A 27,740-nucleotide genomic window follows, 5' to 3' on the forward strand; every position below is an offset into this window, starting at 1 on the left:
GAACACAACCAACCCACCCCCCTCCTCCCTCAGGCAGTCAGTCCAGTCCTCGGAGACACACACACACACACACACACACACACATACACACAAGCACGCCCACATACACACTCACGCAGCAGGAAGGGTGTAGCGGCCCCTCTGTTCCCCTGCGCTTTGGTTACCAAGGAGTTCTGCTTGCCTCTCCCTTATATTTGCCATCATCAATCGCTCTCTCGCTTGCTCTCTCTCTTTTTTCTTTACACTCCAGGACTCCAGCCGGGATTTAAAACGTACTTAGATGAAACACGCACGCTCATGTTACTTTGCTTTGAAGGATGCACTTATTTCATCCCATCCGTCTCTCTTCAACCTTTCTCTTGTTCTCTCTCGCTCTCTCTTTCCCCCTCCTCTGCTTACACTGTCAAATCCGGAGCGTTAATTTACAGAAACTCTTGGGGTGTACCAATGAAACCAAATGGACCTGTAAGGGTCCATTTCATTAAGTTAGAACGGATACATTAACACTGATGGTTTTACTGGTGTAGGCTCCATCTCTCCCGCTCTTTTTTTTCTGTGTCTTTCAAATGGTTGTCTCTCTGCTAGTACAGAAAGCTCATCAGGGGAATATGAGTGCATCTAGTTAAACCATGGAGGTTCCTCTCTCAGGGAGACGTGCGATTTCTCTGAACAACATGTTGGCGTTTTTTTAACAAGCTGTTCCCAGGGGAATACGGCGTTTCCACCTGCATGCAAAGTGCAGTCAGTGCAAAACAGACGACAAGCAAATAACGCAATCGCTCATTTTCTAGCTTCAAAAGAACATAACGTTTGTTCATACTTAACGTCACTTGCTCTTATTTATTGTTTTATTGTTTGTGGATTGTGACACTGTTTTGAGAAGTGCTGTATGAATAGAGGTTTATTGCAAGTGAATCAAGCTCTCTCACAAATCACACTTCAAGGTAGTGTCCTATGTCCTAGGTAGTGGCACTGGCCAATGTGCATGTGAATTTTGGAATATTTTACTTCCACTTTTCTCTATTATTTATTCTCTATTCAGTCTAGTCGTATCCACAAGCACATACACACGCACTCTCTCTCTCTCTGTCGCGGCCTGCTGTGGCAGCACATGGCCACTGAATCTGTGCCACATGCATATAGATCACACAATCCGCCCTTTGTCCGATCTGCTCACAATCTATATCACACAGTGAGTGTACACACACACACACACACACTCACAACATTTACGCGCGCACCCAGCCAGGCTCCCATTCAGGCAAACACGTAGGCATACATGCACGTGCATGCAAGACAGTGAATGCACGCTGTCTCGCGCACATTCACAAGGGCCAGTGCCCCTCCTTCTGCTACCCTATTTCTTTTCATCCCAAATGAAGGGGGGCTGTAACCAGAGCTTCAATAGGATTGCAAATGATCCTTGAATTTGTGGGCAAATAAAAGGGTTCTTCCCTCCTCCCTTATATCTGCCCCGACCAGACCCTGCTTTTTATGAACCTATCTGTACACATCTGGAGGGCTGTGTACACAAGTGTGTGCATTTGTCAACATGTGCACGACTGCACGCTACTGGATTAATAACGTGTTTTGGTGGTTTTATAATGCACTTTTCATGCTCTATCATCAATTCCTCTGCATGCAATGCGTTTTAAGTCATTCTGATTAATTCTTATTTTCTTAAATTGTTCCCATCTTCCCCTTAGGACAGGAGTGTGTGTGCGTGTGCGTGTGCATGTGTGTAAGAGAGTGTGTTGTGTCCATGCCAGTTGATTGCCCCAGAGCATGTTTGGCGTGGATCTTCATGTCTGGCACGCGTAAAGTATTAAGATAATCTGTGCAGACACAAGGCCAATCGCTCATTAGAGAGCCTATTGTTCTCAGGACAGTGACGACACAATACACACACACACGCACGCACAAGCAAGCAATATACACAGAGTGACAGACCCAGAGGTCAACATCTCTATCTAGTAAACTAAGGATGGCTCCCCAAAACTAGGACAACTCTAGGATTAGTGCTATCTGTCCATTAGTCCGTCCATCCATACATCCTCCCGCCAATCCCAGACACGATTAAGAGTGGAGATTCCCCCCCCCCCCCCCCCCCCCCAACAGACAGTATCAATCTTTCATCTGTTCCTATGCCAAACAGCATCTGAAGGAAGCAGACACGCTTCACAATGTGAAGCCTGAAGATGAAGCTCATGTATAGAACGTTCAGGGCTCAATATGGAATTACAATAATACTAACATTGTCTCTTAATTATGTGGCCAATGAAGCGATATCTTCGTTGCCATTTTAAAACACAGGTCTAATCCCTTGGACTATCCTGCTGTCAAACCAGATAAAATCATTAGGTTCACGAGGCTAAACATTTTTTATTTATTTGACCTCTATAAAGGTGAAATCCCTTGGTGAAAACTAAAAGCACTTTTTGCTGGAAATTAGTCTGATTCCTGACTTGGCTTGGTTTACATAGCGTTGTAACCTTTCCATTCTTGTTATTCCGCAATAAATTGAGATGATGACACAAACCAGTGAGGAGGTGGTGAACATATAGGTCATGTAAAGCAGGGATGGGTGTAATGTGAGCGCTAAACAAGTGCTGTTGAATTAAACAAGGTGACTAGTGGCAGACAGCTAATAAACCGTTAAGAGAATGATGAGAGAGTGCTGCCCCCCCACCCTCCCAACTAACCCTTTTCACACCCCATATGGAATGTATCTCCCCCTGGCAGTGATGGCTGCTCAACACGTCAGCACAGACACACACATGCGTATTGGAATTGATGAGGCTTCGCTTCACCTCTACCCTACATTCAGCGAACGAAATGTCTAATGTCTTGCCCATAAGGGAATGCACGTGCGTGGACACACACGCCTCTCCAGCCCCAGTTCTATCAGTCAACCAGCAAACCCAATGCAACCCCCAACACACACACATTTGAATTCTTTAATTTGGACCTGCACATAATCCTACCAGTTCCCAGCTTAATATTATTTGTCTAACTGGTCTAAACAGAACAGACAGCTGAGCTGAGCCCATAACAACCTGTCCTCCAACCAACCAGTACCAGAAGCCTTGGTAATACCTTGGTATATCTTACTTGGCCCTCAGGAGTCGGACTGCCTGGGAATTAGTGAGGTGAATAGAGGTAAAACAGGTATAAATGGTGCATTTATATAGTGCCTTTATCCAAGGCGCTTTACAATGATTGTGCATTACATTCACACACACATTCACACACTGACGGCGGAGGAAACCATTCAAGGCACCAACCTGCTCATCGGGAGCAATTAGGGGTTCAGTGTCTTGCTCAAGGACACTTCGACGCTAACTCTGGGGGAGCCCGGGATCAACCTTCTGGTTCCCAAGCGGCCACTCTACCTCCTGAGCCACTGCCGCCCCTTAGGATAAATGTAGTCCTATGTATGATACATAGACATTCTATGGCCCATCTTGCCATCTCTCTCCCTCTCTCCAACATGAAAGCTTTCATTATTATTAAAGTAATGTAGCTCTCTATCGATTCCCCTTCCTTCTTTCTCGTGTTTTCTAATTGCAGCGCAGAAAACTTGCTTTTAAACACACACACACACACACACACACACACACACACACACACACACACACACACACACACACACACACACACACACACACACACACACAGTGTTATCTTTGCATTTGTGCACGCTGCCCTGTAAAAAACACTGTAAAAACAAGTTATACATTAGTTAAATATCAGTGCTTGCCGTGCCTAGGTCTGAAATCCCACGCTTTTGCACGTTTACACACACAAACACGCACGCATGCACACAACATAGTTAAATATCCCTGGGTCTGAAAACACGTGTTTCAGTTTCAGCGCAGCATGGTTTGACTTGAAACTTCTCTAGTTTGAGACTTGATCATGCACAAAGTTTGAGACTTGATCAGACACGAAACGTGACCAGGAAAAATACAGGAAAACCATTATCATTTTAGAAAGGAACAGAAGCGTAGACATAAAAAAATAAACAGAAACCCTGTCTGTCTCTCTCTTGCTCCCTGCCCGATCTCTGCCTTTTACATGAATGAAAATGTATAATTTATAGGCTGTGTAGGAGCATGCTTGCCTCGCTCTCTCTCATCCCATTTCCCCTGTATCTTTTTATCCCATCATCTCTGTGAATGAAAGTGTAGGGTTAGAAGGGCAGACCGGTATCTGATCCATGCTCTCTCCTCTGAGATATGGACCAACGCATGAATAATCTATCAGCAACAGAGAGCAAGGGAAGAATAGGGCGAGGTCAGCAGATACCATATTTCACAGTATCGTGTGTTTTTAGGAAAATTGGCTGAGTATCGTGTGTTTTTAGGAAAATCTGGCTGAGATATACAGTACATCTTTTTCAATCTGATACCTACAGTACGATCAGCAAATATTCAGCATGTAATGTAAAACCAGCAGGAAATCACTAGTTTGATTTATAAACTACGGTAGCCTAGCGTTTGCATCAGAAAAAACTAAAACAAATCAAGTCTAATTTAAAACAATAGTTATATTATTAATACAAATATTGAATATAGTGAGATTCAGACGGTCTGTTGAAAAATGGTAAACATGTGAAGAGAGAGTGACAGCCCACGCTCTATGGTAATGGGGGTCATCCACAATATGGAGTTCACACACCTCTCGAATAAACAGCTTTCTCTCTCTCTCCCACACACTCTGTCACTCTAAAGGTGACATCAAGGCCAGGCTGAATAAACATGTGTAATTCTGCCACTGATGGCTTTAACATGGGCCAAAGTTCTCACACGCACATGTACGCGCGCGCGCACACGCACACACACACACACACACACACACACACACACACACACACACACACACACACACACACACACACACACACACACACACACACACAATCCATATGTAGATTCTTTAGAGTTAAATTAATGATTTGACAATGGAATGGAATCAAGACAGAGAAAAAGACATGGAGGGACAGAGAGGCACACAGTTAAATACTATTCTTTAGTGTTGAATTTACTCCTAAGAGTGTATAAATGGAACCAAATGGAACTTTCCAAATGGTTCCAAAATGACACTTACGGGTCCAAATGGACACGGTCCATTTGGCTCCCATTTGTACAATCTTTTGTATAAAATCACACCCAGTATGAAGAGAGTGGTGCCTTTCATGAGTTCATTTCATTAGTTACTTTTCACAGACTTTGATGACTTCAAAGTATTTTTACTAATTTTAAGTACTTTAAAATGTTTTTACAGATTTTTATGTGTTTTTACTCATTTTAACATCTTTTAAGTATTTTTACTCATTTTAAGTATTTTTACTCATTTTAAGTATTTTTACTCAGTTTAGGAACTTTAAAGTATCTTTACTAATATTTAAGTATTTTTACTCATTTTAAGTATTTTTACTCATTTTAAGTATTTTTACTCAAAAGTGTGTGTGTGTGTGTGTGTGTATAATTAGCGTAACTGGTTGCATCTTTGTGTTGCAATCAGCCGCAGCTGTTGAGGCTGTGCTCAAACATACAGAGAGGCCGTGCTCATACGGACGGACGGACACACACACAGACAAAGTCACTCCTTGGAGTGGCTAGCACCACTCAAAAATATTCAGCAAGGAAGGCAGAGAATCAAGAATCAAAAGGGTTTGGGTTAATTTGTAGAGCCTGACCGATGCCAATCCCGATTTTGGAGAGTCCTAGATCACTGATTTTGACCGATACATTACTTTGTCATTAAAGGGGAATTTTGGACTAAAGTTTTCTTACCTTTTCTATGACGTTATGATATCTTAGGAGGAATGGTACAGTAGGAAAATTTCATAACTCCACCCCTGAGCCGCCACAGCTTAAAAGGTGCGCGGATAGGCCTTAGGTTAGATCACATATTTTAATAGCTTTTTTTTTTTTTTTTTTTTTTAGATCTGACGTTCATAGTGACAGAACACTATGCAACCAAAAAAAATAATAAAAAAAAACAGAATTCTCGCTAGACGAGATTGAAATCTCGAGATTTCAATCTCGTCTAGCGAGACTTCTGTTTTTTTTTTTTTTTTTTTTTTTTTTGGGACAATGTTCTGTCACTATGAACGTCAGATCTCACCAAAAAAAATTATAAAAAAAGCTATTAAAATATGTGATCTAACCTAAGGCCTATCCGCGCACCTTTTAAGCTGTGGCGACTCAGGGGTGGAGTTATGAAAATTTTCTACTGTACCATTCATCCTAAAATATCATAACGTCATAGAAAAGGTAAGAAAACTTTAGTCCAAAATTCTCCTTTAAGTGCAAAAACTAAATCTAATCAGGAATCAGGACACATCGGCTGCCTAACTGCGAATACCGATATCATCAAAAAAGTCAAATAATATATCGGTCGGGGACTATAAATTTGTCTCTTACAGATAAACCCTCTTGTTTCTTGTTTCTCTGCCTTCCTTGCTGTCTCTGCACAGTCAAATCTTTAGAGTTAATTTAACTCAGAGTGTACAAATGGAACCATTAGGAAGGACCCATTTGATTCCATTTGTACACGCTTCAGAATTAAATGAACACTAAGGATTTTACTGTGTGTGTCTGTCTGTCCCTCCATGTTCTTGTCTCGCTTCCTTTCATCGTCTCCCCCGCTTTCCCTCTCTCTCGCTTGCTCTCCCCACTCTCGTGGATTTTCTCTCCCCACCTCTCTATATGATGTATGCTGCTGTTCTCTGCGGGTCACTGAGACAGAGGTTACTGGGAAACCCCACATACAACCCCCCCCCCTCCCCTTTCAAGGCCTTTCCGTCTGACCTGCTCTATTCAAGCAGCTTCAGTTGGCACTGGGATTCCAGCACATGCAGCCAACACTCTTCCACAGACGCACACGCACACGCACACGCACACACATGCACACACACACACACGTAAAGCAACACAAACATAAGACACACTGAGGCGGCGTGACTCCGGAGTTAGGGCGGCAGAAGGTTGAAGTGTCCATGAGTTAGAAATTGAACCAACTGCTGCTGATGGGCAGGTTGGTGCCTTGCATGGTTTGTGTGTGAATGGGTGAATGTACTGCATAATGTGCTTTGGAGAAAAGGCGCTACATAAACGCACCATTTACACACTAACGACGCATACACCCACACAGGCAGGGAATTCTGGAGATAGACTCAGGATTTCACAGAGGGAGTCTGTGTGAATATCTACACTAATAACATGACATTCCACTGGAGACTGCATCAGTGTGTCTGAGCTGCTTCACCCACCTCTTAAGCAGCAACAATTAGGGGAGACTGTGCGTTCCATTAAATTGCCAAGCATTTTGTGTGTGTCCGCTTTATAGGGGAAATACTTCACCCATCACTTGAGTTAATACAAATAGTACACATTTCATGCAAATTTGAGGTAATGGCAAAAAACACTGCATTGTGTGTGTGTGTGTGTGTGTGTGTGAGGGTATGCGCGCGTGTGCATGCGTGCGTGCATATTGGGGTATTCTTCTCAGTGAAAGGCTATGGGGCCTCCTTCTATAGTCAACTCCTCTATTGTGATCCATGAGAAAAAGTTTTAAGGAAAGGACAACACCCTGCAAACTACGCCCTGAGAACACACACTGGCCACACTAACATATTCAGCCTCCATGTGTGTGTGTGTTGGGTTCACTCTGTCCACTCCGTGAGTGCATAATAACACTATCATTAATGTCTCATCTTGATCAATGATCACAGCACACAGCTATTCTAACACAGGCAGATAGCATGCGTGTGTGTGTGTGTGTGTGTGTGTGTGTGTGTGTGTGTGTGTGTGTGTGTGTGTGTGTGCGTGTGTGTGCATGAGAGAAAATTTGCATGTTGGCGTGTGCGTGAGAGAAATTTGGCATGAAAGAGTTGTGCATGAGATAAATTTTCAGAAAACACAATACTAACGTCGATAGAGGACAGGAGAAGAAAGAGACATCGGTAAAGAGTCTGCACAAGTAAAAGGTTCAAAGATACTTTTGATGTGGCAGAAGTGGAACAACTACAAAGTACAAGCGAGTGGCAGAACAGAATGGAGGCGGCATATAGGCAACAGAGGACAAAAGGATGGATAGATTGACAGCTAGAGGGAGAAGGCAAGGATAAACAAGTGTAAGGTGAAAGAAGAGAGGAGAGATAATGGAAGATAAAGGGGGAGAAGAAAAGAGGAGAAGAGAAGCGATAAATGCTTGAATTTGTGTGGGTGTAAAAAATCTGCAGGTATCAAGTCTGTAAAAAAAAGAGCAATGAATGCAAACACAGGAGGACACACATACACACAAAGGCCCAGCAGGCTTAGCGGTCATGCCTAATTTTCTCTTCATCGGCGTCTAACCCCGGGTACTCCCTATGGACCCCTTTGAAATTCAACCCAGGCACTATGATATGAGACAGAGAAAGAGATAGACACACACTGAGAAAGAGAGAGAGGGAAAGGAGAACAGACACTGTGGTTTAAGAATAGATCACAAGATCGTCAACCAAGACCAAGAGACTACTGGGCAATTCTCTACGCAGTGTAAGTATATAGACAACAAGTTGTTTGACTATACGCAATGTTTCTCCAAATCCAAATAGGTTAGAAAGTTAGATAACACGCTCTATAATGCCATCTCGTAGGGTCTGTCCCAATTAATTAATGATTATTAGCTAAATTAAGCAGTTAGCTGGCCTGCCTCGAGAGCCGAGACCTTTTGAGACTGGAAAGGGAGACAAAAGTGACAGGAAGGCGTGTAACTTTTTCATAAGCCCCCACCTCACACACACACAAACACAAACCAAGGCAGTAACCTTTATGGCCTAATGTTAGCTTCAGTTGAGCAAAAGGCGTGTCAAATCTAAATGTGTGCCTCTGTTGAGCAGTGAGCTTAAAAGTCGTTATTTTACGAGCAGGCCGTTTTGTGCTTCTATGTTTTTGGTCCTTTTGGAGAGGGTGGCATTTTTGTTCATAGCCCAGAGCACTTTTTATGTCCCCCGTCAGGAAGGATTTGTGGCTAACCGTCCTTTCCCCCTAGCGACAGCGTTGTAAATCTAATCCCATTGGCCTTTTGCCCTTTTCCAAACAGGAAGAAATGGGAAATATTAAGAGCTAGCACTCCGGCTTAGAAATAACAGTATACTATACTGAATAAAGACAATTATATACTTTAGGCTTATAGGCTACTGACTAGATGGTGTCCATGCAATTCCTCCTGCTTTCTACTCTTTCAGGACCAAAGCCCTAACCATAATATGGAAAATCTTTAGCCTATCAGGTTACTAAAATACAAAAACCTTTCAACAAAACTATCCCTATCGTAACCTCTACTCAAACAGATATTGTACCGCACGGTATGTAGGTTAAAAGTTCAGACAAGCTATACGCTAGTAATGATATCAGATCATATACTGTAATATCATGTATGTAATAATATCCCAGAGGGTGATTCTATACAGACTCTGGAAACTCTCCAGAATGCATTAGGAGACATTACCCTCCGGTCACCCTGTCTCCAGTCATATCGACTAAAGACTTCCCTCACTTCCCAACGGATCCCCCTAGAATCGACCACATCAATAACTTGCAAGACCTAAAATGTTTTTGTCTCAGGGACTAGTCCCTTGACTTGTGATGGCTTACATGAGGCTTCAACCATGATTATAGGGCATGGGTGTACAATGGGTAAGCATGCACTATAAGCCATGTGATCGTGTATGAATGTGGCTGGCTCTGCGATCCACTGCACTCAAACAACAGATATTGTCACACATTACGATACAGTTACTCTGGATTATAAAGGCCAGCAGATATTGGACTTCTTCCACCACCCTTTCCCTTTGTCTCTAGCCTTTCTCTTCAATAGACACAAACATAGACTCTTGCATATATAGGTTATAAGCCAATCAATCCATGCACTCGCCCATAGTACACATTCATGCAATTACACCCAAATGCGTATGCACATACTACATGCATGGGCACACACAGACACACAACATTATGTTCTCCGCCATACTGCTCTCCTGACCTATATTTTAACACCAGGGCTGTCTGAGCCAATGTGTGTGTGCATGTGTGTTCCACCAGCCCCATAAATGCATTTGATTAATTAAGTAACCCCATACATTGCCATAAATCTGACACAGGTACACAGCGATGATGTGTAGCCATCCTAAGGGACTTCAAAGTGAGTGCATAAAGTGTGTGTGTGTGTGTGTGTGTGTGTGTGTGTGTGTGTGTGTGTGTGTGTGTGTGTGTGTGTGTGTGTGTGTGTGTGTGTGTGTGTGTGTGTGTGTAACACTACAGGTTAAACACATAAAACCTCACAGCTGACTTAATTCAAATTATGAGGTTGGAGCAGGCTATGTTTACAATCAATAGGTGTGAGAGGCACTGGCATAACTCATGAATCATGATAGCAACCTTTTTTGAACATGGTACATTTTATTAAACAGACTCCCTTGAGCAGAGTGACAGATGTACATTAAGTGTAACATAGAGTAGAATAAGCTTAAATTCAATTTCATTAGGATAGGAAGCGATTCCATGCACCATGAAATCTCTAATTTCACCACAGTACAATTCAATTAGATTGTTTTGGTATGATTAATCCACGTCAATACAGAACTGTTTTTTAAACTACATTGACTTTACACATTTTACTGAAGGAAGTGGAACAGATTTACTTGGTATTAGAATGCAGACAATAAAGAAAAATACACCAAGCCTCAAGTTCTCGGCATATTTATTTTAAGTGGCATATTTATTTCAATAATATTTTGGCCAAGAATAATGGATTATAATCAATTGTTACATTCCAAAACGATGCAGCTGAATTGCCCCTGAAAGACCGATACATCTGAATCGATGCATTTTTTACACCCCAGTAAAATGCCATTATGTTCAAGTAGGAAGCAAGGTGCGTAAGGCACCAAGCCCACAGAGGGAAGAGGAAAAGCTCCTTAAGCTCAGCTCTTGTACAAATGCTATATAATTTACATGGAGTGTAGTGTTTCACTGCTGTGGTCTGCATGGCTCTATAGCTCATGTTGCTAACACAGAGGGGCTTGTCTGAGTCAGACTGAGAGGCATAGACACAGACTGGGCTCATTTAGGTTAAGTGCCTCCGCTAGCCCAAGGGCACAGTGCGCCAAGCCACCTGAGGCTAGCCCCTATCACTATGGAGGAAAGGAAGAAGAGCTACTGTTCAGTGTGAGTGTGCTTATCAAGAGGATATGGGGATATACCGAAGGGAAATGGGTTACAGCCAAGCCAATCACAATGGGAGTGAGAGTGTGTGTGTGTGTGTGTGTGTGTGTGTGTGTGTGTGTGTGTGTGTGTGTGTGTGTGTGTGTGTGTGTGTGTGTGTGTGTGTGTGTGAGAAAGATGATACTGTAAAGCCCTCCGCTATAGGGAAGGGTGTACATTAATACTATCATTTGACCCATTTCCTAGTTACTGTAGCAACTCACTTCTCATCAGCAACGGCACTGGGTCAGAGGGTGGGGGTTCAGGAAGTCAACCGCCCAATTGTCGCTGCAGCCAACCAGTGGTCATATTTGGGGGGGGGGGGGGGAGTGAGTTCTGGTGGCTGCCAGTGACCACTGTTGATTATCGATATAAACATGCATGATTGGTTTTTGGCACGGTTCATCCGGCCTATCAAATTGATCTGAAAATCCCCATTACATTAAAACTACAGCCATCAACTCTCAGGTGAAGTGATGACATTGTGCCAAGACAACAAATTGCATAACCCTGGCAGATATATGCAGCGATCATCCAACAACAGGACAGAAATTGCGAAAGGAACCTGTCCTATTTCTTACCGAGGTTACAGTGACATCATTCCTTCTGGGTGACCAATTACAGCAGCCTTTAGGCTAGCCCGTGCCTCATAATGTAAATACAGGCCAGCATTGATCCATGGCTTACCCTATGTTATATGTATGTTATATGACCCGACCCCTGATGAGGATGGAATCAGGTTGATCTGACCCAATATGTGCGCTTGTACAACCAATATGTGCGCTTGTACAACCAAGAGACTTGTACAACCAATATGTGCGCTTGTACAACCAAGAGACTTGTACAACCATCATCATACCCTGCCGTGCCTTCAGTCTATTCCAGTCTACAACGATTTTCTAATATTGAATCAGAATTTCGCTGTAATGAGACACTGACAGTAAGTTCATTAAGAGTTTCTGATTTCTGAACACAAGGCTTTGCTAACTTATGTATGTGTTTGGTTACATCACAACCTTGCCATAAATAATACTATAATATTATGCAAGTGGTAAAGAAGACAGAGAGGTTTAAATATGCCTCAGTCCAGAGCCTCTTTACTGCTCATGGGAACAGTGATCGGTATTGGTGGAAACGCACGCACGCACGCACGCACGCACGCACACACACACACACACACACACACACACACACACACACACACACACACACACACACACACACACACACACACACACACACACACACACACACACACACACACACACACACACACACACACACACACACACACACACACAAAAAGCATTGTAGGATCATCTGTCTGTCTAAAACTAACTTGGGAATACGTCTAAGAACTAGAGTGCGCACAGGGTGCACATCATCTGATGATAATCCTATTCCTGAGCCTTCGTCTGGGAAAGAAGCAGGACCCCGAAATCCATTTAACCCCTCCCTACCTCTCTCCTCCACCCTCCTTCACTCTGTAATAAAACACCCTCCATCCCTCCCTGTTCATCCCTTCATTCCTCGCCCTCTGTCACATATGAGCCATTATGGAAGGATGGATGGATTAATAGAGAGAACTGGGCTTTGCTAAAAGGCAGTGAGCTCGTTCCTAATGGTTCCCCGGGGAGAAGAGGGTATTTCACTGATCAAATAGCCCAAAATTAAAGACCCCATGGCACCAAATGAATCAACTCATGTTTTTATTTATGTTTTGGATGGGTGGTGCGAGGTGTGTGAAGAGATACATTTGAGTTCAGCCTGCAAGTGCTAGGTAATTAATCCGATGCCAATTTTCAAGGGATAATGAACACAATCCCATTAATATGTTAATTTGCCTTTAAAATTTGTCATATTATAAATAGTTTAGTTTTATCTGCTGTGGTTTTGAAAGTCATAATGATTCACAGTTCATCACCATTTCAACATGGCAAATACTGTCACTGACTGAACAAGTCTGTTACAGATACTTGTCTGTCGTATACTGACACCTTGTGGCCAAAATATCCACCTACAGAAACAAAATGAGTTCAGATATCTTTGTTTAGAAGCATTGTTTTATTCCACAACTGTTATGACCCTGTTCTGAGTCTGACCTCACAACTGTTGGGGTCCTGTTGTGCCAGCTGTAAATAAACAAGATTAGAACAAAAGTTAAGTTCTTGACACACTCTCCTGCGGTTTTACAACCCATAATGACTTCTGTAGCTCAATGCAGCAAGCAACGTCCCCATCTCCAGGTTTACTGTGTTTTTTCCTGAGCATTTTACCCTCATCAGTCCACACATATAGAGTGGAAGCACTCAAAGAGAGGTTGCCATGGCGAGAGGACAACTCATTAACCAGAAAGAATTAAAGAGCCTCTTAAAATCACCCTCTCTCCCGCCTCCCGCTCTCTCTCCTCTTTTATAATGAGTCTCTATGGGGGAACATGAGCTTTTCACAGGATTGGGCTCTCCTATTCAGCCTTAATGGAGGCTCCAGCTGATCTCGACACAAAAGGGACCTGGAGCTGGGGATATGCCTGGCGCACAGAGACTTGGGGCTGGGGTACAAGGAGGAGGGATCTGTGGTTTGTTGGAGGTAAAGCTCGGGAAGAGAAGGGCAGTCCTCAGGTACCAGTTGCAATGCAGAGATCCAACCACAATCACACACAGAATGCACACTTATACTATGTAATTGCCTATTTTTAATATACAAACTTGATATACAATCTTTGCATATTCTATTATGTTTTTAGTTTGAAGCACATTGAATCTACGCTTGTCGTATGAAGTGTGCTATAGAAATAATAACACATTTGTCTTGACTTGACATAATAGTTCAAATGGACATTTCGCATGAAACTTTATAAACATAGCAGACTGGTGTGGACCAGCACAGTGGCCTTGTGGTTAAAGAGTCCGCCCTGGGGTTGGGAGGTCGGGGTTCAATCCCGAGCCGAGTCAGAAAAAAGACTGTAAAAATGGTACCCAATGCCTCCCTGCTTGGCAAGCAGTATCAAGGGTTGGATTGTGGGTAAGTCCCTTCATGCATACTAGTGACATGTCCAGGGGGTGTATTATTTAAACATCAAGCTGCCTCACGCTTCAGAGACAGTAGATAGGCTCCTCCTCACCTATGGGCCACATGGCTCGGGAACGGTTGGTTCCCAAGGCTACTTACTTAGACTGGTGGGGAGAGCGTGCAGGACAGACAGAGACCCCAGAGGATTTGACTGCAATCAGGGTCTGATCAGGGTCATTAAACAAATTAATGAAAATGAACCATGACCATCATTAACGATAGTCAATCTATAAGGTCACAACGTGTCGCGCTGCAACACATTGTGAGCTTGTAAATCTGCTGGCGCGCAAGTATAAATTAGGCATTAGCATAGGGCTGCAACTATCGATTATTGTCTCAGCGATGATTCTGTGGAGTGTGGATGACTTATTATACGATTAATCAAATAATCAAGAAGCACATTTTCTGTGTTTTTTTATATATTTCAATGAAACAATAAACCACTCTGGTCGCACACAGAACAGTAGGTAGCATGTAAAGCATGTAGATCTGCTATTTACATTTTTGAATTTTATTCAAATGAATTGATTACTTTATTAACAAATGAACAGTTGTTGCACCCCTACATTAGAGTGATGAAAGGGCCAAAGTATAAATAAGCTTTCGTAAACAACAATCTAAGAAGGCAAAAGTTGTTGTAGGAGACACGTAAACTGCTCTGATTCAAACCGTCAATCCAGAATTCTGTTGGCGCTGCAAGATTGTAAGGACAAAGAAAAATATGCACTAACACACTATTTAACCACATCAACATATGCCCATTGCTTGTATAACACAAAAAACAGGCAGAATCATAAACATGTTCTTACATGTTAGCATGTGCTGACACAAACACATCATGCACACAAGTGCAGTGCACGTATACTATTACTCGAGCACATTCAGCAGTATGTAGCGTAAACACATTTGACCCATTAACCTATTAGGAGCACCTGTCTTATTGAATTAAGTGCAGAGAGAGAGAGACTTAACCTCCTTGGTCAATAATCATGCAAAGATACGCACGCACACGCGCACGCGCACACACACACGCACACACACACACACACACACACACACACTCTTATTCCTTCCCAGCAGTGTTTGTTTAGTTATGAACCTTTCTCCGGGTGGTTCTCTTCACGGTGTGGGTAAAATAGCCCTACGTACACACACTCATATCAGCAGCACTCTGCGAAACACGAGTCAGGTTAAAGGGGAAATGAGAGAGTGGTTAGAGGTGGAGAGAGAGAGGTGGAATGGAGGTTAAAGTGTCACTGATAGGGGAGGATATAGACTGGCTAAAGAGTGACATATGTCATCGCTGCGGGGAGCTGTCTTCATCTTGTCCACTGACGGCTGCAATGTGGTGCAAGCAGTACACAGACGCAGCCACTAGGGGGCTCTATATGACAACAGCAAGCAAGGGGAAAAGGCAAACAAACAGGAGAAGGGCGCACCAGTATTGATGAGGTGCTGCTGACCTTGGTAAATAAGTCTAAAAGTGAAGAAAAGGCTGCACACTCATAGCCATGATGCAGGATAATTTATTAAATGAATACCAACGTTTTGACCTGGAAAGGTCTTCTTCAGGGAATTAATTTAGAGCAGAATAATTTGAGAGTGAAATAAAGTAAGAAAGAAAATGAAAGCTAATAACATAAGGTCAACTTAACTGTTTCTATAAGAGATGATTACAAAAATGAGTGGTTCATCCCTTCAGTGGTTCCCAAACCTATTAGCTCGAGACCCAAAAGAGAAATCTGATGTGTCCCAGGGACCCAAACTAGTGAAAATAGACAATCTACAAGCTCACAAGTTGAGAGCTTGTAAATCTGCTATTTTCACTACAATACACTACATATTCACACTAGTTTTTGATATGTATAGATTTTTATTTTTTTAAGTTTTGTTTTACATTTTTGAAAATAATACTTTTTCTCTTATGTAGGAAACGGAAAAAAGGGATATTTATTCGTGCCCCATAGTCCGGAGTCCGGACCCACTGTTTACAATCCTCTCCTCCAGTCAATTAATCTTCCTGTGTTTCCGTGCTCTTTGACACATCTGGCCAATAGAGTGACACTGATTCCAGTGATTATCTGACCGTTATGTCCTGATGTGGTAATCAAGCCTTTCATTCAAAGCCGGTTAGGCTTAGCACAGATGGGCCTGTATTGGCCAGTCGCACCTGATACTCAACATATTCACCCCCTTTTCTTCCTCTGCTCTCTCTCTCTCACTTGTTCACTGGCCTCCGTGTTCTCTAAATGAAGCCCAGCTGAGCCCTGAGCCCAGACCCGGTCCATCTATTTGACTAGATTATCCATTACAGCAATTTGTCACACAGAATCAAGATGCAAATGCCCCCCCTCCTTGCAACATGCAAGTCGTGCACACACACGCAAACACACACATCATTACACACGTAGAGGCACAAACACACACCGCTCCAAATACAACTCAATTATGACCCACTACTTGTCAGTGATGACTTCATTAGGTGCTGGTCACCCATGATGGAGGACCAGCCATTATCCGGCCGCTAGGCCAGCATTGCCTATTAAGTCTTAAACAGGTTGAGAGAGCTCTCCTTAAATTAGATGCCAATCATGCCATTAGATTACTCTTTACCTCCATTACCCGACTGAGTGGCTGAGTGTGGGCAATGGAGGGCAAGAAAGCCAACAATAGAGTTTTAGAATGAGGTGGTGTTGGGTCATAAGGCCTGGGTACCGAGGCTGGGTCATAAGAGACGGACAGAAACAGAGAAAGGCGGGCAGGCACGTGTGCACCCAAACGTGAACGAGAATGTCAACAAGAAAGACAGAAACAAAGAGAGGCAGGCAGGGTTACTTTGAAGGACAACAGAGCACTGCCCCCATTTTGCAGTTGACTGACCCTAACCCCCAATTCCCGAAACACGCTCTGTGTGTGTGTGTGTGTGTGTGTGTCTGTGTGTCTGTGTGTCTGTGTGTCTGTGTGTGTGTGTGTGTGTGTGTGTGTGTGTGTGTGTGTGTGTGTGCGCTGTGCCCATATGAAATACTGGTCTTTGCTTCATACAATTAACATTAGCTGTCATGCTCTCTAACCCTATTTTTTCTAACTCCAAACTGTCAATGTCAGGAATCAATCATGTACAGCATCTGCATTTGTGTGTGTGTGTGTGTGTGTGTGTGTGTGTGTGTGCGCGCGTGCGTGCGTGCGTGCGTGCGTGCGTGCGTGTGTGCGTGTTAGAGAGAGAGAAAGAGAGAGAGAAGGTGATTAATCACTTTCCTATTTGATATTTTTCCAATATCCCACATTTAAAGGTGATGTAAGTGATATTTCTTTGTTAAAATAAGTGATAAATTACTCTATATTCTTATAGTAATCATTGCTTTGTAGAGTGTTTGTTCAGTAACATAGGTCTACCCCGTCTCTCCATCTGTTTAGTAAACAGAAAAGACATTTTCAGGTCGGGATACCAATTTCATCCAATCAGGACGGAGAACACATTTATCACTATCAGCTCCAATTTTATAGTGCTCCAATTTTGTTTTCTCTTTTTAGTTTTTGTTTAATCATTTCCTGCATCCTCTATGAGATCTCTCCTGATTAGATGAAATGTGTAACCCACCTGAAAAGGTATTTTCTGTTTGCTAAATAATATTATTGGAGTACTTGGAATATGCTCTATTGGAATATAAGAGCTTTAAAAAAGAAAAAGAAAAAAACGTAACCAAAAAATATCACTTACAGCACCTTTAAGTCAGAGGAAAGCTGGAGAGTTGGGTAATATACTTATTACCCAACATACTTATTATGCCCTGTTTTCCATCCTGTCTTCTAAGGAAGACACTGACTACACTGAACAATCCTAAGTGTTTAAGTCAGTCCAGTACATTTGGGTACATTATGACACCCTCAGAGTTATGTACATTAAGGGGACACTATCAGCATTTTCAACGTCTCTAAATATTTGGCTGACATAATGTTCCAATATAACACAAAACCAAGCCACCTTTTGTGTTGCACTGAAATGTTAACTCCAGTGATGATGTCACTGGAGTAACATCTGTGAATGCGAAAACTACAACCGTTGGGTCCTGTTTTTTAGCCACTACCCTAGGTGGTCGTGACACTGTTCTTTTTCAATGCGTTTTAAAAATCTTGAATTCAGAAAAGTCATGCATAACACCAGGCTTGCTCATGAACTGCACAAAATGTAGGAACACAGAGAAAGACAGAAATGATCATTTTCTTTGTCAATTTGAATCATGAATATAGTTTGTTTCTACTGATTATGATGAACATAATTAATTAAATGAAATTTACATCAAAAGTGTAGTATAATTGACCCTTTAAAATTGAGGAATTTGCAGTGTAGGAAGTCAGGGATAGAAGCATTGAGGTTTCTACCTTGGTTAAGTGTGTCTTGGTGTGTGTGTGCGTGCGTGTGCGTGCGTGCAAGTGTGTATGAGAAAAAAGAAAAAGAGAGGGAAAATAAAACAAGGCAAGCCTCCCATCCTCCATTCTCACCCACCACAATCAAATGATCCTAACTGGTTTTCACTCGGGCCCCTTCCTTCTCGTGTAATGCAGCTAATCCATTTCATTTGTGCTCATCTTGTTACTCCACGCAGCCTAGCCTCCCCTCAGGTACTCCACTTCCCTGGGGAGCCGCTGGCCCTGATAGGCCAATAGCTGAACCCGTCCGTGCACTGGAGGCTTATGGGGGATCTGACAGAGCACCTGCTCCACCTCTAAACTGATCAGAGAAAGAAACCCTATGTATCTAACACACAAACGCACACTTTGCATCGATAGACAATTGGAGACGGAACAAAAAGGGGATATCGTAAAGTGAATGAATGCATTAAGATTAGTAAGATGACCGAGACAAATGGACAACCACAATACAAAGTGCATGAAAAAAGACAACAATGTGTGTGTGTGTGTGTGTGTGTGTTGCGAGTGTGTTCAAGGGTCATCTGCTTGGTGGGGCCACGAGCACAGCATGATAGGAAGGTTGATTCAGTGCATAAGGGACAGACAATACTGTACCCATGCCGGCAACATCTTGAGCTGTCACGGCGCGTTAGCCAAAGCAGGCGTGAGGACGGGCCACGCTTGTCTGGGAGCGCTTTGTTCCGCTAAACGCACAGGAATAAGTGATTCAGTCTTACATGCGTTGCACGCACGTACGTACACACACACACACACACACACACACACACACCCTACAAAACTAAACTACTAATTTAAAGTCTACACACAGAGTGTGTATTTCATGACAAAAGTGGAAAAACTAAATGGTTGCATTGTTCCAGCCCTGTATTATGCTGTTCTTTAAACTCTCTCTTCAATTCCCTTCATCTCACTGTCTTTTGTCCTTTTATCTCTCTCTCATCTCATCTCCCTGATGGGTCCTTTATGTTGTGGTGGAGGTGAAAGTGGGTCACATCTCCGTTACCCCAAATTGTCAGCTCTGTTACACTTCCCCTTCGCTTGGCCCGCCACCCCCAGCTGCTGACTATTGTGTCCGGTTCCCAAGGGTGGCCAGCGGAGCATCTTTAATTGCGATGCTCGGCTGTCCCCTTCAAGGACACACATCGTCTGGTCTCGGTGCAAGCATGCATGCTGACATGCAGTCATTCAGACACGCACACACGCACTCATCTGAGCCCCACACAGTCCCAAACACAGTGAGTCCACGCTGAAATAACACAACAATTCTTGCAGATGAGCTAAATTATTAGTGGGTGAAGATCACTAATAGGCTATATGAAAGGTTATTTATGACCTATCAAATGAATGAAAGCCTTTCTCTCCAAGGTCACACAGCTCTGGCCAATGTGGAGCCCCACCACCACTTCAGAGGTCAAAGGCCGTGGAGGTCACAATGACACAATCTTGTGTTGACCATGCACCCAATGCCCAGCGAAACAGAGTCACACACATCGACGCAAACACACACAGCAGACAACAGACGGTGCAGATCAAACCATTACAGGGGACGCAAATCCCATGAAAAGTGACAGAGCTCAGTTTGGTACAAGAAGGCTTCACCCACAAGTCTCTTGAGTCCCTGGCCTTGCTGTATATCGGGTCACTATTTCACGCATGTAGTTTCAGGATACTAACCTACAAGGCAGCCAAGAAAAATATAACAACCATTTCCCAAGAAAAAATAACAACCATTTCCTTATGGCATATCACCCCTAGGCAATACACTTGTAAGTCCTGGTAAGTCTTGCTAAGAGGCTCACGGATGAGCCCCAAAGCCCAGCGACTGTGACTTGAGAAGTCCATCCACCAAAGGCGAGGCCAAGTAATCACCCTGGCAATTAATTTGAAATGTCTACCGACATACTGTAGCTAGGAACCATCTGGGGCTCAGTGCAAAAACACGAGGTTTCACTCCACGTCAAAGCCGGTGCACTCTCGCGTTTAGCGTTAAACGTGCTACATTTTCAAGAACTCGACCAAAGCCCCCCAATTAACAACCACGTTCTGCCGTCTACCTTTGCCATCCTGGTAGGTGTGCGTGTGTCCCGGCGAGCCCTTTGTGACGGGTCCTAGCAACGGTTTGGCAGTCCAGAGAGTGTCCCGTTTCTGGTGGACCTTGGACACGGAGAGCAGGCGTTTCCGCAGGCAGCCTTCGGGCCTGCTGTGGCCAGGAGGACATGGGCTGGGGGAGGCCCCGGGCTGGAGGCTGTTTCCCATCTTGGTGGCAGGCTGGCAGGGGGAGCACGGGGACCACTTCTGGACAGAGGGGACCTCATAGCAGGCCGCGTGCCAGCAGCTGACCACTGGCTCAGAGGAGAGGCAACGCACGTATGTGATCATCCCAGGCTAAGACCTAAGACCTCCCCTCCTCTCTAACCCTAGACCAACCTCCCCCTACACACACTCATCTCGCTCCTCCTCCTCCTTCACTCTGTCCCTTCCCTCGTGCGAACCTCTCTGGGCCCTCCCCGGGGGTATTGACGAGCAGTGTGTGTGTGTGTGTGTGTGTTTGAGATGTCCCCCTCTTGCCCCAGTCCCTCAATAGACCTCCCCTTCCTCTTTCACTGGGGGGACAAAACATGGAGACTGGGCTCTTCGCAACCCGCTGGGGACCCAAACACCCCAACCCCTTGCACCGCAACACTGCAATCTCAAAAAGGCCGCCTAGGCTGCACCCCCCTTTTTCTTCTTCTCCTCCTGTTCCTCAGCCTCCGTTTTGTTTTCGTCTTTCCTCGCCCTCTCAGGAGATGCTATTGACCCACATTGATTTGCCTGACAAAGGGAGGCTATACGCAGAGTTGGATTACAAGATCAATCTCCAGAATCAACATCATCATTACAGTTCCCGAGAAATATTCCGGAATTGAATAACTCAGGCTATCAAGCAAGAGAAGAAAAAAAAAAGGAAAAGGGTATTTTGTACAAACAGGCGACTGGCTCGAACCCAGACTCGGAACTTAGAGCTTGAGAAAATAAAGTTCGGTTTCCAAAGAAAACGACCACAAGAAACTTCAGAAGTATTCCAAAGATGTGAAAATAAAGTTTGAAAACAAAGGGTAGGGCTCTATTGGAAATAACTGAGGTTAGATTTTTGTTCTTTCCCCTGCTGCTGAACTGTTCTCTAAATTACCCGTCAGGGTCCACCGCAAATTGGATGTGGCTTTGTCCACAAAAAGTGACAAGCCTGTCAGAACTAAGCATACACGAAGAGCATGCATGTCCAAAGGATAGTGACAACCTCAATCAACAGCTTACAGTTGATGGTAAAAAAAATGAAACAATAAAAAAAACCAAAAACATCTTCGTAAAAGAGTTGTCAGCAGATTCTGCAGAGAGCATCACAGTCTTCATCTCTCTCTTTGTCTAAGACAAGAGCACCAGCATTGTCCAGTGGTGTCCACATGGCTGCTTCTTCTTCTAAACACCCCCCTACACTGCTGGTCTAATCTATAAACCCAGATTAGCCCAAACTCGAGTCCCTGACTGCGGTAGACTCGCTAACGCGCACTCGTATACACACACAGAGAAGCACAGATGGACAGCAGGCTGCAGGTAATTAACCACATCCCCTCCAGCATTCAAGTTCATGCGACATATACTGTATGTATGTGTGTGTGTGTGTGTGTGTGTGTGTGTGTGTGTCTGTGTGTCTGTGTGTCTGTGTGAGTGTGTGAGTGTGTGTGTGTGTGTGTGTGTGTGTGTGTGTGTGTGTGTGTGTGTGTGTGCGCGTGCGTGCGTGCGTGCGTGCGTGCGTGCGTGCGTGCGTGCGTGCGTGCGTGCGTGCGTGCGCGTGTGTTAGCTGGTCACCTCTGATTGATTGATTGATTTTATTTGGTGACAATTAAAAGAGCACTTTCCAACCGAGGATGAAAACCTCGATGAATGACATCACAACAATGACGCACACCACCACATATGGTGTTGAAAGCTACATGCCATGTCCACTGTCACTGAGCTACCACCTCAAGCTCACCCCATTCACTCCCACCCACTCATTGTCACACCAACATAACACAGCGGCGGGGGGGTTGGGGTGAGGCCACATGGGTTCAGGTCATAATGACTGGACAACAACATCCAGGCGGGATGTCTTCCCTAATGCTTGCTTGATCCTGGTCCACTGACACAGGCAACGGCCAAACTCAAGTGGAAGCTGCAAGGGGCACAGGTGGACACAGCAGCAGGTAAATAGCTGACAGATTGACACAGGGAGCAAACAGGCAGATAAAGACACACAGGTACTGCAGGCAAACGGACACATGCTATGGGCAAAGACAAAGCCGAGGTTAATGCGTTGGCTCAGAGTAGTGAGGAATAGCAACTACTGATGATCAGCATGTGTACACCGGAGTGCCAAGTGTGTGCGTGTGCTTATTATTGTATCTGATCGCTAATCAGCTTGGCTGTGATAGGCACAGGCTGTTGATATATCCAGATAATGGACTGATGACCAGTAGGACTGGAGTGGCCTTTTAGCACACTTACTTGGAATCTTTTGCACACAAAAGCATGTGGTGGAATACAAATAAAGAAAGAATAAAGAGCTGGAGAGAGTAGATGATGGAAACCACTGAGAGGAGAGACACTTGGAAAGACTGGAGGCAAATGGCTCCCCCTGCTGCTGGCCAATGGCCACACACACACACACACACACAAACAAACAAGCGTGCACAAATAACATAAATGTATGAATATACGCAATATGCATAAACACAGACACCTGATAAACTGATAAAGAGAGCAATGCTCTCTATATCATCTGGCAAGATCGGCTGTGAGAGAGTGTGTGTGTGTGTGTGTGTGTGTGTGGGGGGGTGTGTGTGTGTGTGTGTGTGTGTGTGTGTGTGTGTGTGTGTGTGTGTGTGTGTGTGTGTGTGTGTGTGTGTCCGACCTGCCAAAGTGAAGCCACAGCAGATAGCCAGGGGCTCAAACATCCTTTACTGATAGTTATCATTCCCATAGCATGGTCAACTGGCAAACACATGCTGATTACAAAGCCAAACCACCATGTGCATGCATGTATGTATGTGAACACACACACACACACACACACACACACACACACACACACACACACACACACACACACACACACACACACACACACACACACACACACACACACACACACACACACAGAGTGGGGGGTCATCCGGTTCATGAAGCAATGTGAACACATACATTAGAGGCATCATCAATTCAGTGTGTGTGTGCGTGCGTGCGTGCGTGCGTGCGTGCGTGCGTGCGTGCGTGCGTGCGTGCGTGCGTGCGTGCGTGCGTGCGTGCGTGCGTGCGTGCGTGCGTGCGTGCGTGCGTGCAACTGGTGGTAGTGCTGTCATTGTAATGCACACACCCACATCCACACAATATCGGGGTGTGAGTCAGTTGTCTGTGAATGTTCAGGTCTAGCTCTAGCTCAGCGTGCACAGCGGTCCGTCTCTCACAGCCCACTGCCTCCAAATGGGAATTACAGCTGCACAGGAGGTGTGTTTGTGCATGTGTGTCTTGGACAATCAGCTCCTGGCTTATCAATCTGTATACGAGTGTGTGTGTGCGTATACACTCTTCCTGTGTGTGTGTGTGTGTGTGTGTGTGTGTGTGTGTGTGTGTGTGTGTGTGTGTGTGTGTGTGTGTGTGTGTGTGTGTGTGTGTGTGTGTGTGTGTGTGTGTGTGTGTGTGTGTGTGTGTGTGTGTGTGTGTGTGTGTGTGTGTGGTAATAGTATATCATCGCTGCTGGGTGGAAAACTTGTATGTCCAAAAGCGTTACTTTTCAGGAAATGGGAAAAAGTTCCAACGGATCCAATGTTGTTACTATTTACTGACAAGCTCTTGTTAATACTTTTTTCATTGGTTCAATATTAATAAAACCCACAGACACTCTTAACCACTTTCACTTATACAAATTCACAACGCACCGCGTTGTGAGCGTTGTGAGCTTGTAGATCGGGCTTGTTTTGCTGCTTTGGTGCGACTTTTGTGAACGAAGAAGTAGGACATACAGTCATTTACGAAACAACATCAAAAGTTGAAATCTGGAGATGCGAGGTTTCTGCCCGACAGGGACGATATGTGTGCGTGGGGAGAGGGGCTGGAGCGGAAGGTTTGGGGACAATGGTTTCCATGGACACAGATGGGTTTGAATGGAGGGAGAGGAGCACCTGCATGCTGTGTTTGTGTTGGCTCTGGGGAAGTCATCCACTTGTCCACAGGGAGTCACTCATTGTCCACAGGACATGGACTATTGTCCTTCCTAACTTCAATCAGGAAGAAAAAAAATACTTTGCCAGCATTGTCCCTGGATTATCCCAAGAAGCATTGTCCGCGGAACTTTGCCATTGTCTTTTCTTACTAAAAATAAAAAACCTTTTACTCAGGAAAACTTTTTGCAGAACTTTCCTTAAAAAACGAAAAGGCTTTTTGTTAGCAAGCCATTGTCTTCTAATTCTAAACTCTTTTCACAACACTGTGAAAAAGCTCACTGGGGTCCTGACTGACAGGACCCCATTCACAGTGAATGGAACTTCTCCATTTATTGTTTATCAATCAGTGCAAGAGAACTCCTCCCCTTGGAAGAGTTTTGACTTGTTGCCAGATAAGGAGGTGAAGTCAATGCCACCACATCATCCATCTTCTCTTAAGACTCTCATTCAAGTTAAACGTGTCAATGTTTTCCCCCAAAGTTTCAAAGATGACCCAAACCGTAGGTCCTGTTATTTAACCATTTAAGCACAATACAAAAACAGCAGTTCTACAACCTCACAACGCATCATCACATATTGTTAGATTGTAGATCTGCAATTTTCCTGCAATTATAGAACATTCTGGAAATGTTTTGAAATGTTTTGACATGACGTACCCAAATTGGGACGCCAGGTTGAAAGTGGGTAAGCAGAGTATTTTGTGTCGAGATAATTGCAGTGCATTGTGTACTGATATCAAGCACTTCTATGTCATTCTGGTATTGTGACTCATGCTACTATACCAGCATGACCAACAAGTTGTCTTTCATTTCATGTGGGATTCAGCACTCAGACATAGTGAGTCAACATGGTGTCATCATGCGACAAACCATGAACTTATTAAATCAATTTTAACTGGTGAAATTCTATGGGTCTTTCAAAAGTCCTTTTGGCACTCCACTGCTTTCCTCTCCTGTCACTGCCCTCTCTCTTCCTCTCCACTGGAGATAAGTGGCCTGCCACATCTCATGTGAGAGCGTCCATCAACACTTGGCCAGGGGGCAGGTAGGGTCAGCCCTGAGGTCAAGAGGTCAGAATCCCTCCAATCAAACCACACAGGTGCATGATGGGACACTGGAGCCACTGTCTTCTTTACAAGATCAGAAGGGTTAACAGGGGCAGAAGCTGAAAAGCGGGGCTGGAAAAACAAGCCGCCTGTGCTTAGTATTTATTTATCATGTCTGACAATAAGCAGTATGCCTGAAGTATGATTTGCGTCACATTAACCAACATGAATAAGCATCATTGTGTGGTCAAGTTCCCAGTTGCCACAAACTCTCGGCTATGCAAAAGCCCTGAACCAATTAACAACTTTAATGGACAGTTTACGGACATTTATGTCCAGTGGACATAAATGTGGGCTCTACCGTCCGCCGTCCAGTGGTTACAATGTAAGTGTAGGCTGTGAGAATCCAGTGTAAAACACCATGGCAGAGTGTGGGTTAAATATAGGTTTTAGACATAGAGCTATGTAGGTCACTGCCCCCTGGTCCAAATCTAACACGGTTAACCCAGGCTCTCCCAAGAACTTTCTGGAACTCTCGCACACACATTCCTGAAATTCAGTTCACACGCATATGTGCCTGGCAGTGCACGCAGCCACACACACACACACACACACACACACACAGACACACACACACACACACACACACACACACACACACACACACACACACACACACACACACACACACACACACACACACACACACACACACACACACACACACACACACACACACACACACAGACAAACACACAGTCTGTCTACAGTATATAAAGTATTTCATAGTAAGAATGAACACAGGCACTGGAAATAAAGACACATGCTCAAAATCATACCTTCCAGCGCACGCCTGCGTAACACAACACAGGCGTACATAATCGCATACAAGACAAGATTCCCTGCTGTGAAAGGATACCGTGCTGCTATAGACCAGACTAAACACCCTTCTAACATTAAACCTGCCTTATAAGCTCTGACACTACAACCCAATTACACATGCAACTTGTCTCTGCTAATCCGTATGGCTTCACAGTGCAGTTACACAGAAAGGCATTCCTCTGCGACATCTGCCCTCATCATCTGCCCCTGAGGAGATGACTGGCCACCACCAACACATCTGCTCTCCAGGCACCAGGTAATCTCGGCCAACAAGAGATGTACACATGATTAGGCAATAACGGATTATTCTTCATTCACATTCATGACGATCAAGGTTAACGATCAAACTATTTTGGGTCACTTAACATTTTCGGAGGATTTTTTTCTATTGTCCACCAGATGGAGCAGGTAAGATCCAGGTACTCACTGGCAGCATATTCATGTTTGTAGACAAATTAAACTAAAATGCATCGGTTGAAATATTGCTTCGCCCATGATTGGGATTCTCCTGAAGAATATGCCGTTTTCATTTCAGTTAAGCCCGACTGACATTCCTCATGCCTTGCCCATTGGTTGGTGAGTTGAAAGCTCCAATTATTAACTGCGCCCAGAAATTAATTTGTTGTAGATATTTTGGTCTAATGCATTTTGATTGAGGGTGAAAAGGAAACTTGTGCATGAACCCGAGTCAGGAAAAGTATTGCTTCTTTTGTCACTTGCATTTGATTTCACAATGGGGAGATTAGATAAATTCTCAGCAATATGTTCATTTGATGAGAAATTATTAGTAAATTTGATAACATGGGTCAGCTA

The 27,740-nt window shown here is 44.1% G+C and overlaps 1 protein-coding gene across 4 annotated transcripts in view; it reads right to left on the reverse strand.

Annotated features, from left to right (window-relative positions):
• The window catches only part of LOC308103862 (NHS-like protein 1), a 125,040-nt gene that overhangs the window by 31,679 nt on the left and 65,621 nt on the right, over positions 1 to 27,740 (reverse strand). The window lies entirely within an intron of this gene.

This window comes from Gymnoscopelus braueri, assembly GCF_963280865.1.
Source record: "Gymnoscopelus braueri genome assembly, chromosome: 16".
Lineage (NCBI taxonomy): Eukaryota > Metazoa > Chordata > Actinopteri > Myctophiformes > Myctophidae > Gymnoscopelus > Gymnoscopelus braueri.